At 36.5% G+C, this 14,797-nt stretch overlaps 14 non-coding genes and 1 pseudogene across 14 annotated transcripts; 7 read left to right on the top strand and 8 right to left on the bottom strand.

The window, feature by feature from the left end:
* Positions 1 to 844: 844 nt before the first annotated feature.
* Positions 845 to 963, bottom strand: LOC149130102 (5S ribosomal RNA; annotated as a pseudogene).
* Positions 964 to 2,102: 1,139 nt separating this feature from the next.
* On the top strand, positions 2,103 to 2,221 carry LOC149130101 (5S ribosomal RNA). The gene has a single exon (XR_016239736.1). It is a non-coding gene; the product is annotated as a 5S ribosomal RNA (ribosomal RNA).
* Positions 2,222 to 3,175: 954 nt separating this feature from the next.
* On the bottom strand, positions 3,176 to 3,294 carry LOC149130100 (5S ribosomal RNA). Its single transcript, XR_016239979.1, has one exon. It is a non-coding gene; the product is annotated as a 5S ribosomal RNA (ribosomal RNA).
* Positions 3,295 to 3,988: 694 nt separating this feature from the next.
* Positions 3,989 to 4,107, top strand: LOC149130099 (5S ribosomal RNA). The gene has a single exon (XR_016239292.1). It is a non-coding gene; the product is annotated as a 5S ribosomal RNA (ribosomal RNA).
* Positions 4,108 to 5,057: 950 nt separating this feature from the next.
* On the bottom strand, positions 5,058 to 5,176 carry LOC149130098 (5S ribosomal RNA). The gene has a single exon (XR_016239351.1). It is a non-coding gene; the product is annotated as a 5S ribosomal RNA (ribosomal RNA).
* A 694-nt stretch (positions 5,177 to 5,870) lies between these two features.
* LOC149130097 (5S ribosomal RNA) lies at positions 5,871 to 5,989 on the top strand. The gene has a single exon (XR_016239978.1). It is a non-coding gene; the product is annotated as a 5S ribosomal RNA (ribosomal RNA).
* A 957-nt stretch (positions 5,990 to 6,946) lies between these two features.
* Positions 6,947 to 7,065, bottom strand: LOC149130096 (5S ribosomal RNA). Its single transcript, XR_016239734.1, has one exon. It is a non-coding gene; the product is annotated as a 5S ribosomal RNA (ribosomal RNA).
* A 694-nt stretch (positions 7,066 to 7,759) lies between these two features.
* Positions 7,760 to 7,878, top strand: LOC149130095 (5S ribosomal RNA). The gene has a single exon (XR_016239976.1). It is a non-coding gene; the product is annotated as a 5S ribosomal RNA (ribosomal RNA).
* A 977-nt stretch (positions 7,879 to 8,855) lies between these two features.
* On the bottom strand, positions 8,856 to 8,974 carry LOC149130094 (5S ribosomal RNA). Its single transcript, XR_016239733.1, has one exon. It is a non-coding gene; the product is annotated as a 5S ribosomal RNA (ribosomal RNA).
* Positions 8,975 to 9,668: 694 nt separating this feature from the next.
* Positions 9,669 to 9,787, top strand: LOC149130093 (5S ribosomal RNA). Its single transcript, XR_016239975.1, has one exon. It is a non-coding gene; the product is annotated as a 5S ribosomal RNA (ribosomal RNA).
* A 972-nt stretch (positions 9,788 to 10,759) lies between these two features.
* LOC149130092 (5S ribosomal RNA) lies at positions 10,760 to 10,878 on the bottom strand. The gene has a single exon (XR_016239732.1). It is a non-coding gene; the product is annotated as a 5S ribosomal RNA (ribosomal RNA).
* Positions 10,879 to 11,572: 694 nt separating this feature from the next.
* Positions 11,573 to 11,691, top strand: LOC149130091 (5S ribosomal RNA). Its single transcript, XR_016239974.1, has one exon. It is a non-coding gene; the product is annotated as a 5S ribosomal RNA (ribosomal RNA).
* Positions 11,692 to 12,663: 972 nt separating this feature from the next.
* Positions 12,664 to 12,782, bottom strand: LOC149130090 (5S ribosomal RNA). Its single transcript, XR_016239731.1, has one exon. It is a non-coding gene; the product is annotated as a 5S ribosomal RNA (ribosomal RNA).
* Positions 12,783 to 13,476: 694 nt separating this feature from the next.
* LOC149130089 (5S ribosomal RNA) lies at positions 13,477 to 13,595 on the top strand. The gene has a single exon (XR_016239973.1). It is a non-coding gene; the product is annotated as a 5S ribosomal RNA (ribosomal RNA).
* A 952-nt stretch (positions 13,596 to 14,547) lies between these two features.
* Positions 14,548 to 14,666, bottom strand: LOC149130088 (5S ribosomal RNA). The gene has a single exon (XR_016239730.1). It is a non-coding gene; the product is annotated as a 5S ribosomal RNA (ribosomal RNA).
* Between the last annotated feature and the right edge of the window lie 131 nt (positions 14,667 to 14,797).

Raw genomic sequence — 14,797 nt, 5'->3', positions numbered from 1 at the left:
ATAATTCTGCTACTACACTGGGACATCCGAGACCGCAAACAAAGAACGGCCAGCTAACCTATGTTGTGCAGTCGCTCGCCAATACAACATGCCTGAACCTATGGATTTCATACGTGTTGTCCTTTCCTTCTCTGTATTTTCTCTCAATTCTACACTGTCATCTACTCTCGGAGACGTCTCGCTCGTTGCTCCATCCATCGTTACTCATATTGTGTCCATCTGCTAAGCCCACTCATTTTACGTCTAATCCTCTCTTCTCAGAACACCATGTTTCGAATTTTTTCTAATGTGCACATTTCGTTTTTTCCTGTAGCTGGCACAAAAAACTTTTGCAGAACAATAACCGCATCAACCTTACCGGCGCCGAAAGTCTGTAGAGGTCGAAAGGCCCACCCTTTCCCGGAACAAGCACAAAAAATTTTTGTTTTAAAGTTATACGTTATATTTATTGATAGAAGGGATATAACTGAACACATTTTCAACTGACGCAATGATTACCTCCCTTGACAGAGTTACCGAATAAAATCGAAGTATCGGAGACAATGTTTTCCGGTATGTGTCCTTGTTCTCTCTGGCTGATATGACATGAAGGCTATTTTCAACATCTTCATCGGAAAACTTTAGTAAACTTTGTGGACGACTATCACTGTCAACAAGGTACAGAAATAAAGAACAAGCACACAAGCGGTACTCACGCATTGGATTTTGTAAACCTGCGAATGCTTTCTGTATTCAATAATGAAAACAAATTAAATCCGCTTTGTATGACTGTATCATATGGTTAAAATACCGTTTGTCTAAATTTTAAAAAAACAGAGGGAGTAAAAAAAAAAAAGAAAATAAATAATTACAGCACCTAGGGTTCCCAAGCGGTCACCCATCTAAATACTAACTAGGCTCGATGTTGCTTAACTTCGGTGATCGGACGAGAACCGATGCTTTCAACGTGACATGGCCGTAAGAATCAGCGTGGTAAATTTTAAGATATTTATTCTATAAGCTGTTACTAAAAGGCCTTTTTTTTTAGAATAGACTTTTAGTGGAAAGTGGGTTATACTTCATTAGATGTACACCTGACTTTCCTGTATAAAATTAAGAATTAACGGAACGCTGAACTCCAGACTATCAACACAAACAACATTTATTCAAGGTGGAATATATACATCTTTAGCTCTTGTTTGTTGAGACGTCTTCTGTGTGTGTGAGCATAGTTGTTGGGACTTTGGTATGTAGATGTGCCGCGAACTGTCTAGCGTAAGTTCGAAAGATGGAGAGAGACAGCTAAACACGTCCTTGCTCAATCACTGGCCAGCAAGAAAGAGACAGAATCAAGCGGGAAAGCTTGGTTGTTGAATTCCACGCATGCGTGAGACTACGCATGCGCACAGCGTTAATACAGGGCTCCCTTGCCAGTGCGGAACGCGCGATAATATAATTCTGTTGGAACGCCTGAGGCAGGATGGCCATTTTTAGAATGTATTTTTCTTTCTTTCAGTTTGTATATAACTTGGCAATCCTTCGGTAAAAAGACATTATCTTTCATCTTCACAGTGCCATCTTAGCGATCTTTCTATAAAAAACAAATTATCGTTCACCTTCACAGTGCTGAACAGTTAAACGCTGGCAACAACACTTACTAATCATTCACATCATATACTACTACCTATACATTGCACACTTTAACGACTTATTAACTTTCCCTATTTTCCTTCTCACTCTTACGGTCATTTAAGTTTTTATTTGCTTGGCACCCGTTATACACGTTCATCTTTATCAGAAAACAATTCACATTTTGTGCGCCAGTGCTTTCGAAACAATGTTATTATATGCCGGTGTAATGACGTTATACGATCGTTATATCCATTGGGTCGGATATAAAATAGCACCAATTTAACTACAGATTATGCCCAGCATTGATACTGATCGCGCAAATGAGAAATAATGAATATATGTGCGGCCGTATTTTTCGCTTTTCAGCTACAAAAAAATAAATGTTAAAGCCTCAATTTCTATATAAATTGAAAGAAATCAAATGTTCTGAAAAACAAAATTGCTTTAGTATGATATTATAGAATAAATACATTAAAATTTACTTTCCTGATGTTTACGGCCATATCACGTTGAAAACACCGGTTCTCGTCCGATCACCGAAGTTAAGCAACATCGAGCCTAGTTAGTACTTAGATGGGTGACCGCTTGGGAACCCTAGGTGCTGTAAGCATTGTATTTGCTTTTTTTTAAAAATTAATTTAAACAAATTGAATTTTGACAATATAATATGATAAAAGAAAGTGGATTCGATTTACTTTCAATATGAAATACAGACAGCATACGCAGATTAACCAAAATTCAGCGGGTGGGGACCTCTTGTAAGACTACTACTTATCCATGAAACTTGTTGACAGTGATGATCGGGCAGCTGAAAAGTTTTCACGTGAAGATATTGAAAATAGCTTTCATGTCATTTTCACTGTTGAACAACCATCAACCTGAGAGAACAGGAACAAATAGTGTAAAGCATTCTCTCCCATAATTCAAACGATTTGCATATTCTGTGACTCTATAAAGGGAGATAATAGTTGCGTTAGTTTCTAAAAAAATTCATATGCTTGTTATGGGAACTGGCAGTGAACTATCTCTTTCAACCTCTGGCATTCGATATGTTTGTAGGGACTGGACCACTAAGCACGAACTTTTAGTCATTGTTTGCAGCTCGCCTTACCGAGGTGCCAGATGATGCCCGTTGGGATGCTTACCTTTTCAAACCACATGGTTCCGGGTTCAGTCCCACTGCGAGGCACCTTGGGCAAGTGTCTTCTACTATAGTCTCGGGACGACCAAAGCCTTATGAGTGGTTTCGGTAGACGGAAACTGAAAGAAGCCCGTCGTATACATGTGTGTATATATATATATATATATATATATATATATATATATATATATATATATATATGTATGTATGTATGTGCGTGTATATGTTTGTGTCTGTTCCCCAACATCGCCTGACAACCGATGGTGGTGTGTATACGTCCCTGTAACTTAGCGGTTCGGCAAAAAGTGGACGATATAATAAGTGCCAGGCTTACAAAGAATAAGTCCTGATGAAAATAAATTGAATCCGCTGTTTTAATGCTTGTTAAAATTTACAGCTTGTGTAAATTAAAAAGAAAAAGAATGCTTACAGCACCTAGGGTTCCCAAGCGGTCACCCATCTAAGTACTAACTAGGCTCGATGTTGCTTAACTTCGGTGATCGGACGAGAACCGGTGCTTTCAACGTGATATGGCCGTAAACATCTATACAGTAAATTTTAATCTATTTATTCTATAAACTTATACTAAATCATTTTCATTTTTTAGAATGTATTTTTCTTTCTTTCACTTTGTATATAACTTGGCAATCCTTCGGTAAAAAGACATTATCTTTCATCTTCACAGTGCCATCTTAGCGATCTTTCTATAAAAAACAAATTATCGTTCACCTTCACAGTGCTGAACAGTTAAACGCTGGCAACAACACTTACTAATCATTCACATCATATACTACTACCTATACATTGCACACTTTAACGACTTATGAACTTTCCCTATTTTCCTTCTCATTCTTACGGTCATTTAAGTTTTTATTTGCTTGGCACCCGTTATACACGTTCATCTTTACCAGAAAACAATTCACATTTTGTACGCCAGTGCTTTCGAAACAATGTTATTATATGCCGGTGTAATGACGTTATACGACCGTTATATCCATTGGGTCGGATATAAAATAGCACCAATTTATTTACAGATTATACCCAGCATTGATACTGATCGCGCAAATGAGAAATAATGAATATATGTGCGGCCGTATTTTTCGCTTTTCAGCTGCAAAAAAATAAATGTTAAAGCCTCAATTTCTATATAAATTGAAAGAAATCAAATGTTCTGAAAAACAAAATTGCTTTAGTATGATATTATAGAATAAATACATTAAAATTTTCTTTTCTGATGTTTACGGCCATATCACGTTGAAAACACCGGTTCTCGTCCGATCACCGAAGTTAAGTAACATCGAGCCTAGTTAGTACTTTGATGGGTGACCGCTTGGGAACCCTAGGTGCTGTAAGCATTCTTTTTCTTTTTAATTTACACAAGCTGTAAATTTTAACAAGCATTAAAACAGCGGATTCAATTTATTTTCATCAGGACTTATTCTTTGTAAGCCTGGCACTTATTATATCGTCCACTTTTTGCCGAACAGCTAAGTTACAGGGACGTATACACACCACCATCGGTTGTCAGGCGATGTTGGGGAACAGACACAAACATATACACGCACATACATACATATATATATATATATATATATATATATATATATATATATATATACACATGTATACGACGGGCTTCTTTCAGTTTCCGTCTACCAAAACCACTCATAAGGCTTTGGTCGTCCCGAGACTATAGTAGAAGACACTTGCCCAAGGTGCCACGCAGTGGGACTGAACCCGGAACCATGTGGTTGGAAAAGTTAAGCATCCCAACGGGCATCATCTGGCACCTCGGTAAGGCGAGCTGCAAACAATGACTAAAAGTTCGTGCTTAGTGGTCCAGTCCCTACAAACATATCGAATGCCAGAGGTTGAAAGAGAAAGTTCACTGCCAGTTCCCAGAACAAGCATATGAATTTTTTTAGAAACTAACGCAACTATTATCTCCCTTTATAGAGTCACAGAATATGCAAATCGTTTGAATTATGGGAGAGAATGCTTTACACTATTTGTTCCTGTTCTCTCAGGTTGATGGTTGTTCAACAGTGAACATGACATGAAAGCTATTTTCAATACCTTCACGGGAAAACTTTTCAGCTGCACGATCATCACTGTCAACAAGTTTCATGGATAAGTAGTAGTCTCACAAGAGGTTCCCACCCGCTGAATTTTGGTTAATCTGCGTATGCTTTCTGTATTTCATATTGAAAGTAAATCGAATCCACTTTCTTTTATCATATTACATTATCAAAATTCAATTTGTTTAAATTAATTTTTAAAAAAATGTTAAAAGAAGCCAAAAAAATGCTTACAGCACCTAGGGTTCCCAAGCGGTCACCCATCTAAGTACTAACTAGGCTCGATGTTGCTTACCTTCGGTGATCGGACGAGAACCGGTGTTTTCAACGTGATATGGCCGTAAACATCAGAGAAGTAAATTTTAATGTATTTATTCTATAATATCATACTAAAGCAATTTTATTTTTCAGAACATTTGATTTCTTTCAATTTATATAGAAATTGAGGCTTTAACATTTATTTTTTTGCAACTTAAAAGCGAAAAATACGGCCGCACATATATTCATTATTTCTCATTTGCGCGATCAGTATCAATGCTGGGTATAATCTGTAAATAAATTGGTGCTATTTTATATCCGACCCAATGGATATAACGGTCGTATAACGTCATTACACCGGCATATAATAACATTGTTTCGAAAGCACTGGCGCACAAAATGTGAATTGTTTTCTGGTAAAGATGAACGTGTATAACGGGTGCCAAGCAAATAAAAACTTAAATGACCGTAAGAGTGAGAAGGAAAATAGGGAAAGTTCATAAGTCGTTAAAGTGTGCAATGTATAGGTAGTAGTATATGATGTGAATGATTAGTAAGTGTTGTTGCCAGCGTTTAACTGTTCAGCACTGTGAAGGTGAACGATAATTTGTTTTTTATAGAAAGATCGCTAAGATGGCACTGTGAAGATGAAAGATAATGTCTTTTTACCGAAGGATTGCCAAGTTATATACAAAGTGAAAGAAAGAAAAATACATTCTAAAAAATGAAAATGATTTAGTATAAGTTTATAGAATAAATAGATTAAAATTTACTGTATAGATGTTTACGGCCATATCACGTTGAAAGCACCGGTTCTCGTCCGATCACCGAAGTTAAGCAACATCGAGCCTAGTTAGTACTTAGATGGGTGACCGCTTGGGAACCCTAGGTGCTGTAAGCATTCTTTTTCTTTTTAATTTACACAAGCTGTAAATTTTAACAAGCATTAAAACAGCGGATTCAATTTATTTTCATCAGGACTTATTCTTTGTAAGCCTGGCACTTATTATATCGTCCACTTTTTGCCGAACCGCTAAGTTACAGGGACGTATACACACCACCATCGGTTGTCATGCGATGTTGGGGAACAGACACAAACATATACACGCACATACATACATATATATATATATATATATATATATATATATATATATATACACATGTATACACATGTATACGACGGGCTTCTTTCAGTTTCCGTCTACCAAAACCACTCATAGGGCTTTGGTCGTCCCGAGACTATAGTAGAAGACACTTGCCCAAGGTGCCACGCAGTGGGTCTGAACCCGGAACCATGTGGTTGGAAAAGTTAAGCATCCCAACGGGCATCATCTGGCACCTCGGTAAGGCGAGTTGCAAACAATGACTAAAAGTTCGTGCTTAGTGGTCCAGTCCATACAAACATATCGAATGCCAGAGGTTGAAAGAGATAGTTCACTGCCAGTTCCCAGAACAAGCATATGAATTTTTTTAGAAACTAACGCAACTATTAACTCCCTTTATAGAGTCACAGAATATGCAAATCGTTTGAATTATGGGAGAGAATGCTTTACACTATTTGTTCCTGTTCTCTCAGGTTGATGGTTGTTCAACAGTGAACATGACATGAAAGCTATTTTCAATATCTTCACGGGAAAACTTTTCAGCTGCACGATCATCACTGTCAACAAGTTTCATGGATAAGTAGTAGTCTTACAAAGAGGTTCCCACCCGCTGAATTTTGGTTAATCTGCGTATGCTTTCTGTATTTCATATTGAAAGTAAATCGAATCCACTTTCTTTTATCATATTACATTATCAAAATTCAATTTGTTTAAATTAATTTTTAAAAAAATGTTAAAAGAAGCCAAAAAAATGCTTACAGCACCTAGGGTTCCCAAGCGGTCACCCATCTAAGTACTAACTAGGCTCGATGTTGCTTAACTTCGGTGATCGGACGAGAACCGGTGTTTTCAACGTGATATGGCCGTAAACATCAGAGAAGTAAATTTTAATGTATTTATTCTATAATATCATACTAACGCAATTTTATTTTTCAGAACATTTGATTTCTTTCAATTTATATAGAAATTGAGGCTTTAACATTTATTTTTTTGCAACTTAAAAGCGAAAAATACGGCCGCACATATATTCATTATTTCTCATTTGCGCGATCAGTATCAATGCTGGTTATAATCTGTAAATAAATTGGTGCTATTTTATATCCGACCCAATGGATATAACGGTCGTATAACGTCATTACACCGGCATATAATAACATTGTTTCGAAAGCACTGGCGCACAAAATGTGAATTGTTTTCTGGTAAAGATGAACGTGTATAACGGGTGCCAAGCAAATAAAAACTTAAATGACCGTAAGAATGAGAAGGAAAATAGGGAAAGTTCATAAGTCGTTAAAGTGTGCAATGTATAGGTAGTAGTATATGATGTGAATGATTAGTAAGTGTTGTTGCCAGCGTTTAACTGTTCAGCACTGTGAAGGTGAACGATAATTTGTTTTTTATAGAAAGATCGCTAAGATGGCACTGTGAAGATGAAAGATAATGTCTTTTTACCGAAGGATTGCCAAGTTATATACAAAGTGAAAGAAAGAAAAATACATTCTAAAAAATGAAAATGATTTAGTATAAGTTTATAGAATAAATAGATTAAAATTTACTGTATAGATGTTTACGGCCATATCACGTTGAAAGCACCGGTTCTCGTCCGATCACCGAAGTTAAGCAACATCGAGCCTAGTTAGTACTTAGATGGGTGACCGCTTGGGAACCCTAGGTGCTGTAAGCATTCTTTTTCTTTTTAATTTACACAAGCTGTAAATTTTAACAAGCATTAAAACAGCGGATTCAATTTATTTTCATCAGGACTTATTCTTTGTAAGCCTGGCACTTATTATATCGTCCACTTTTTGCCGAACCGCTAAGTTACAGGGACGTATACACACCACCATCGGTTGTCATGCGATGTTGGGGAACAGACACAAACATATACACGCACATACATACATATATATATATATATATATATATATATATATATATATATATATATATATATATATATATACACATGTATACACATGTATACGACGGGCTTCTTTCAGTTTCCGTCTACCAAAACCACTCATAGGGCTTTGGTCGTCCCGAGACTATAGTAGAAGACACTTGCCCAAGGTGCCACGCAGTGGGTCTGAACCCGGAACCATGTGGTTGGAAAAGTTAAGCATCCCAACGGGCATCATCTGGCACCTCGGTAAGGCGAGTTGCAAACAATGACTAAAAGTTCGTGCTTAGTGGTCCAGTCCCTACAAACATATCGAATGCCAGAGGTTGAAAGAGATAGTTCACTGCCAGTTCCCAGAACAAGCATATGAATTTTTTTAGAAACTAACGCAACTATTAACTCCCTTTATAGAGTCACAGAATATGCAAATCGTTTGAATTATGGGAGAGAATGCTTTACACTATTTGTTCCTGTTCTCTCAGGTTGATGGTTGTTCAACAGTGAACATGACATGAAAGCTATTTTCAATATCTTCACGGGAAAACTTTTCAGCTGCACGATCATCACTGTCAACAAGTTTCATGGATAAGTAGTAGTCTTACAAAGAGGTTCCCACCCGCTGAATTTTGGTTAATCTGCGTATGCTTTCTGTATTTCATATTGAAAGTAAATCGAATCCACTTTCTTTTATCATATTACATTATCAAAATTCAATTTGTTTAAATTAATTTTTAAAAAAATGTTAAAAGAAGCCAAAAAAATGCTTACAGCACCTAGGGTTCCCAAGCGGTCACCCATCTAAGTACTAACTAGGCTCGATGTTGCTTAACTTCGGTGATCGGACGAGAACCGGTGTTTTCAACGTGATATGGCCGTAAACATCAGAGAAGTAAATTTTAATGTATTTATTCTATAATATCATACTAACGCAATTTTATTTTTCAGAACATTTGATTTCTTTCAATTTATATAGAAATTGAGGCTTTAACATTTATTTTTATGCAACTTAAAAGCGAAAAATACGGCCGCACATATATTCATTATTTCTCATTTGCGCGATCAGTATCAATGCTGGTTATAATCTGTAAATAAATTGGTGCTATTTTATATCCGACCCAATGGATATAACGGTCGTATAACGTCATTACACCGGCATATAATAACATTGTTTCGAAAGCACTGGCGCACAAAATGTGAATTGTTTTCTGGTAAAGATGAACGTGTATAACGGGTGCCAAGCAAATAAAAACTTAAATGACCGTAAGAATGAGAAGGAAAATAGGGAAAGTTCATAAGTCGTTAAAGTGTGCAATGTATAGGTAGTAGTATATGATGTGAATGATTAGTAAGTGTTGTTGCCAGCGTTTAACTGTTCAGCACTGTGAAGGTGAACGATAATTTGTTTTTTATAGAAAGATCGCTAAGATGGCACTGTGAAGATGAAAGATAATGTCTTTTTACCGAAGGATTGCCAAGTTATATACAAAGTGAAAGAAAGAAAAATACATTCTAAAAAATGAAAATGATTTAGTATAAGTTTATAGAATAAATAGATTAAAATTTACTGTATAGATGTTTACGGCCATATCACGTTGAAAGCACCGGTTCTCGTCCGATCACCGAAGTTAAGCAACATCGAGCCTAGTTAGTACTTAGATGGGTGACCGCTTGGGAACCCTAGGTGCTGTAAGCATTCTTTTTCTTTTTAATTTACACAAGCTGTAAATTTTAACAAGCATTAAAACAGCGGATTCAATTTATTTTCATCAGGACTTATTCTTTGTAAGCCTGGCACTCATTATATCGGCCACTTTTTGCCGAACCGCTAAGTTACAGGGACGTATACACACCACCATCGGTTGTCATGCGATGTTGGGGAACAGACACAAACATATACACGCACATACATACATATATATATATATATATATATATATATATATATATATATATATATACACATGTATACACATGTATACACATGTATACGACGGGCGTCTTTCAGTTTCCGTCTACCAAAACCACTCATAAGGCTTTGGTCGTCCCGAGACTATAGTAGAAGACACTTGCCCAAGGTGCCACGCAGTGGGACTGAACCCGGAACCATGCGGTTGGAAAAGTTAAGCATCCCAACGGGCATCATCTGGCACCTCGGTAAGGCGAGCTGCAAACAATGACTAAAAGTTCGTGCTTAGTGGTCCAGTCCCTACAAACATATCGAATGCCAGAGGTTGAAAGAGATAGTTCACTGCCAGTTCCCAGAACAAGCATATGAATTTTTTTAGAAACTAACGCAACTATTATCTCCCTTTATAGAGTCACAGAATATGCAAATCGTTTGAATTATGGGAGAGAATGCTTTACACTATTTGTTCCTGTTCTCTCAGGTTGATGGCTGTTCAACAGTGAACATGACATGAAAGCTATTTTCAATACCTTCACGGGAAAACTTTTCAGCTGCACGATCATCACTGTCAACAAGTTTCATGGATAAGTAGTAGTCTCACAAGAGGTTCCCACCCGCTGAATTTTGGTTAATCTGCGTATGCTTTCTGTATTTCATATTGAAAGTAAATCGAATCCACTTTCTTTTATCATATTACATTATCAAAATTCAATTTGTTTAAATTAATTTTTAAAAAAATGTTAAAAGAAGCCAAAAAAATGCTTACAGCACCTAGGGTTCCCAAGCGGTCACCCATCTAAGTACTAACTAGGCTCGATGTTGCTTAACTTCGGTGATCGGACGAGAACCGGTGTTTTCAACGTGATATGGCCGTAAACATCAGAGAAGTAAATTTTAATGTATTTATTCTATAATATCATACTAAAGCAATTTTATTTTTCAGAACATTTGATTTCTTTCAATTTATATAGAAATTGAGGCTTTAACATTTATTTTTTTGCAACTTAAAAGCGAAAAATACGGCCGCACATATATTCATTATTTCTCATTTGCGCGATCAGTATCAATGCTGGGTATAATCTGTAAATAAATTGGTGCTATTTTATATCCGACCCAATGGATATAACGGTCGTATAACGTCATTACACCGGCATATAATAACATTGTTTCGAAAGCACTGGCGCACAAAATGTGAATTGTTTTCTGGTAAAGATGAACGTGTATAACGGGTGCCAAGCAAATAAAAACTTAAATGACCGTAAGAGTGAGAAGGAAAATAGGGAAAGTTAATAAGTCGTTAAAGTGTGCAATGTATAGGTAGTAGTATATGATGTGAATGATTAGTAAGTGTTGTTGCCAGCGTTTAACTGTTCAGCACTGTGAAGGTGAACGATAATTTGTTTTTTATAGAAAGATCGCTAAGATGGCACTGTGAAGATGAAAGATAATGTCTTTTTACCGAAGGATTGCCAAGTTATATACAAAGTGAAAGAAAGAAAAATACATTATAAAAAATGAAAATGATTTAGTATAAGTTTATAGAATAAATAGATTAAAATTTACTGTATAGATGTTTACGGCCATATCACGTTGAAAGCACCGGTTCTCGTCCGATCACCGAAGTTAAGCAACATCGAGCCTAGTTAGTACTTAGATGGGTGACCGCTTGGGAACCCTAGGTGCTGTAAGCATTCTTTTTCTTTTTAATTTACACAAGCTGTAAATTTTAACAAGCATTAAAACAGCGGATTCAATTTATTTTCATCAGGACTTATTCTTTGTAAGCCTGGCACTTATTATATCGTCCACTTTTTGCCGAACCGCTAAGTTACAGGGACGTATACACACCACCATCGGTTGTCAGGCGATGTTGGGGAACAGACACAAACATATACACGCACATACATACATACATATATATATATATATATATATATATATATATATATATATATATATATATACACACATGTATACACATGTATACGACGGGCGTCTTTCAGTTTCCGTCTACCAAAACCACTCATAAGGCTTTGGTCGTCCCGAGACTATAGTAGAAGACACTTGCCCAAGGTGCCACGCAGTGGGACTGAACCCGGAACCATGCGGTTGGAAAAGTTAAGCATCCCAACGGGCATCATCTGGCACCTCGGTAAGGCGAGCTGCAAACAATGACTAAAAGTTCGTGCTTAGTGGTCCAGTCCCTACAAACATATCGAATGCCAGAGGTTGAAAGAGATAGTTCACTGCCAGTTCCCAGAACAAGCATATGAATTTTTTTAGAAACTAACGCAACTATTATCTCCCTTTATAGAGTCACAGAATATGCAAATCGTTTGAATTATGGGAGAGAATGCTTTACACTATTTGTTCCTGTTCTCTCAGGTTGATGGTTGTTCAACAGTGAACATGACATGAAAGCTATTTTCAATACCTTCACGGGAAAACTTTTCAGCTGCACGATCATCACTGTCAACAAGTTTCATGGATAAGTAGTAGTCTCACAAGAGGTTCCCACCCGCTGAATTTTGGTTAATCTGCGTATGCTTTCTGTATTTCATATTGAAAGTAAATCGAATCCACTTTCTTTTATCATATTACATTATCAAAATTCAATTTGTTTAAATTAATTTTTAAAAAAATGTTAAAAGAAGCAAAAAAAATGCTTACAGCACCTAGGGTTCCCAAGCGGTCACCCATCTAAGTACTAACTAGGCTCGATGTTGCTTAACTTCGGTGATCGGACGAGAACCGGTGTTTTCAACGTGATATGGCCGTAAACATCAGAGAAGTAAATTTTAATGTATTTATTCTATAATATCATACTAACGCAATTTTATTTTTCAGAACATTTGATTTCTTTCAATTTATATAGAAATTGAGGCTTTAACATTTATTTTTTTGCAACTTAAAAGCGAAAAATACGGCCGCACATATATTCATTATTTCTCATTTGCGCGATCAGTATCAATGCTGGTTATAATCTGTAAATAAATTGGTGCTATTTTATATCCGACCCAATGGATATAACGGTCGTATAACGTCATTACACCGGCATATAATAACATTGTTTCGAAAGCACTGGCGCACAAAATGTGAATTGTTTTCTGGTAAAGATGAACGTGTATAACGGGTGCCAAGCAAATAAAAACTTAAATGACCGTAAGAGTGAGAAGGAAAATAGGGAAAGTTCATAAGTCGTTAAAGTGTGCAATGTATAGGTAGTAGTATATGATGTGAATGATTAGTAAGTGTTGTTGCCAGCGTTTAACTGTTCAGCACTGTGAAGGTGAACGATAATTTGTTTTTTATAGAAAGATCGCTAAGATGGCACTGTGAAGATGAAAGATAATGTCTTTTTACCGAAGGATTGCCAAGTTATATACAAAGTGAAAGAAAGAAAAATACATTCTAAAAAATGAAAATGATTTAGTATAAGTTTATAGAATAAATAGATTAAAATTTACTGTATAGATGTTTACGGCCATATCACGTTGAAAGCACCGGTTCTCGTCCGATCACCGAAGTTAAGCAACATCGAGCCTAGTTAGTACTTAGATGGGTGACCGCTTGGGAACCCTAGGTGCTGTAAGCATTCTTTTTCTTTTTAATTTACACAAGCTGTAAATTTTAACAAGCATTAAAACAGCGGATTCAATTTATTTTCATCAGGACTTATTCTTTGTAAGCCTGGCACTCATTATATCGGCCACTTTTTGCCGAACCGCTAAGTTACAGGGACGTATACACACCACCATCGGTTGTCATGCGATGTTGGGGAACAGACACAAACATATACACGCACATACATACATATATATATATATATATATATATATATATATATATACACATGTATACACATGTATACGACGGGCTTCTTTCAGTTTCCGTCTACCAAAACCACTCATAAGGCTTTGGTCGTCCCGAGACTATAGTAGAAGACACTTGCCCAAGGTGCCACGCAGTGGGACTGAACCCGGAACCATGTGGTTGGAAAAGTTAAGCATCCCAACGGGCATCATCTGGCACCTCGGTAAGGCGAGCTGCAAACAATGACTAAAAGTTCGTGCTTAGTGGTCCAGTCCCTACAAACATATCGAATGCCAGAGGTTGAAAGAGATAGTTCACTGCCAGTTCCCAGAACAAGGATATGAATTTTTTTAGAAACTAACGCAACTATTATCTCCCTTTATAGAGTCACAGAATATGCAAATCGTTTGAATTATGGGAGAGAATGCTTTACACTATTTGTTCCTGTTCTCTCAGGTTGATGGTTGTTCAACAGTGAACATGACATGAAAGCTATTTTCAATATCTTCACGGGAAAACTTTTCAGCTGCACGATCATCACTGTCAACAAGTTTCATGGATAAGTAGTAGTCTCACAAGAGGTTCCCACCCGCTGAATTTTGGTTAATCTGCGTATGCTCTCTGTATTTCATATTGAAAGTAAATCGAATCCACTTTCTTTTATCATATTACATTATCAAAATTCAATTTGTTTAAATTAATTTTTAAAAAAATGTTAAAAGAAGCCAAAAAAATGCTTACAGCACCTAGGGTTCCCAAGCGGTCACCCATCTAAGTACTAACTAGGCTCGATGTTGCTTAACTTCGGTGATCGGACGAGAACCGGTGTTTTCAACGTGATATGGCCGTAAACATCAGAGAAGTAAATTTTAATGTATTTATTCTATAATATCATACTAACGCAATTTTATTTTTCAGAACATTTGATTTCTTTCAATTTATATAGAAATTGAGGCTTTAACATTTATTTTTTTGCAACTTAAA

Source organism: Octopus bimaculoides, unplaced genomic scaffold (genome assembly GCF_046866305.1).
Source record: "Octopus bimaculoides isolate indiv1 unplaced genomic scaffold, ASM4686630v1 contig39, whole genome shotgun sequence".
NCBI classification, from domain to species: Eukaryota; Metazoa; Mollusca; class Cephalopoda; order Octopoda; family Octopodidae; genus Octopus; species Octopus bimaculoides.
Note: the sequence above shows the minus strand (reverse complement) of the source record. Positions and strands in the feature narration are given on the sequence as shown.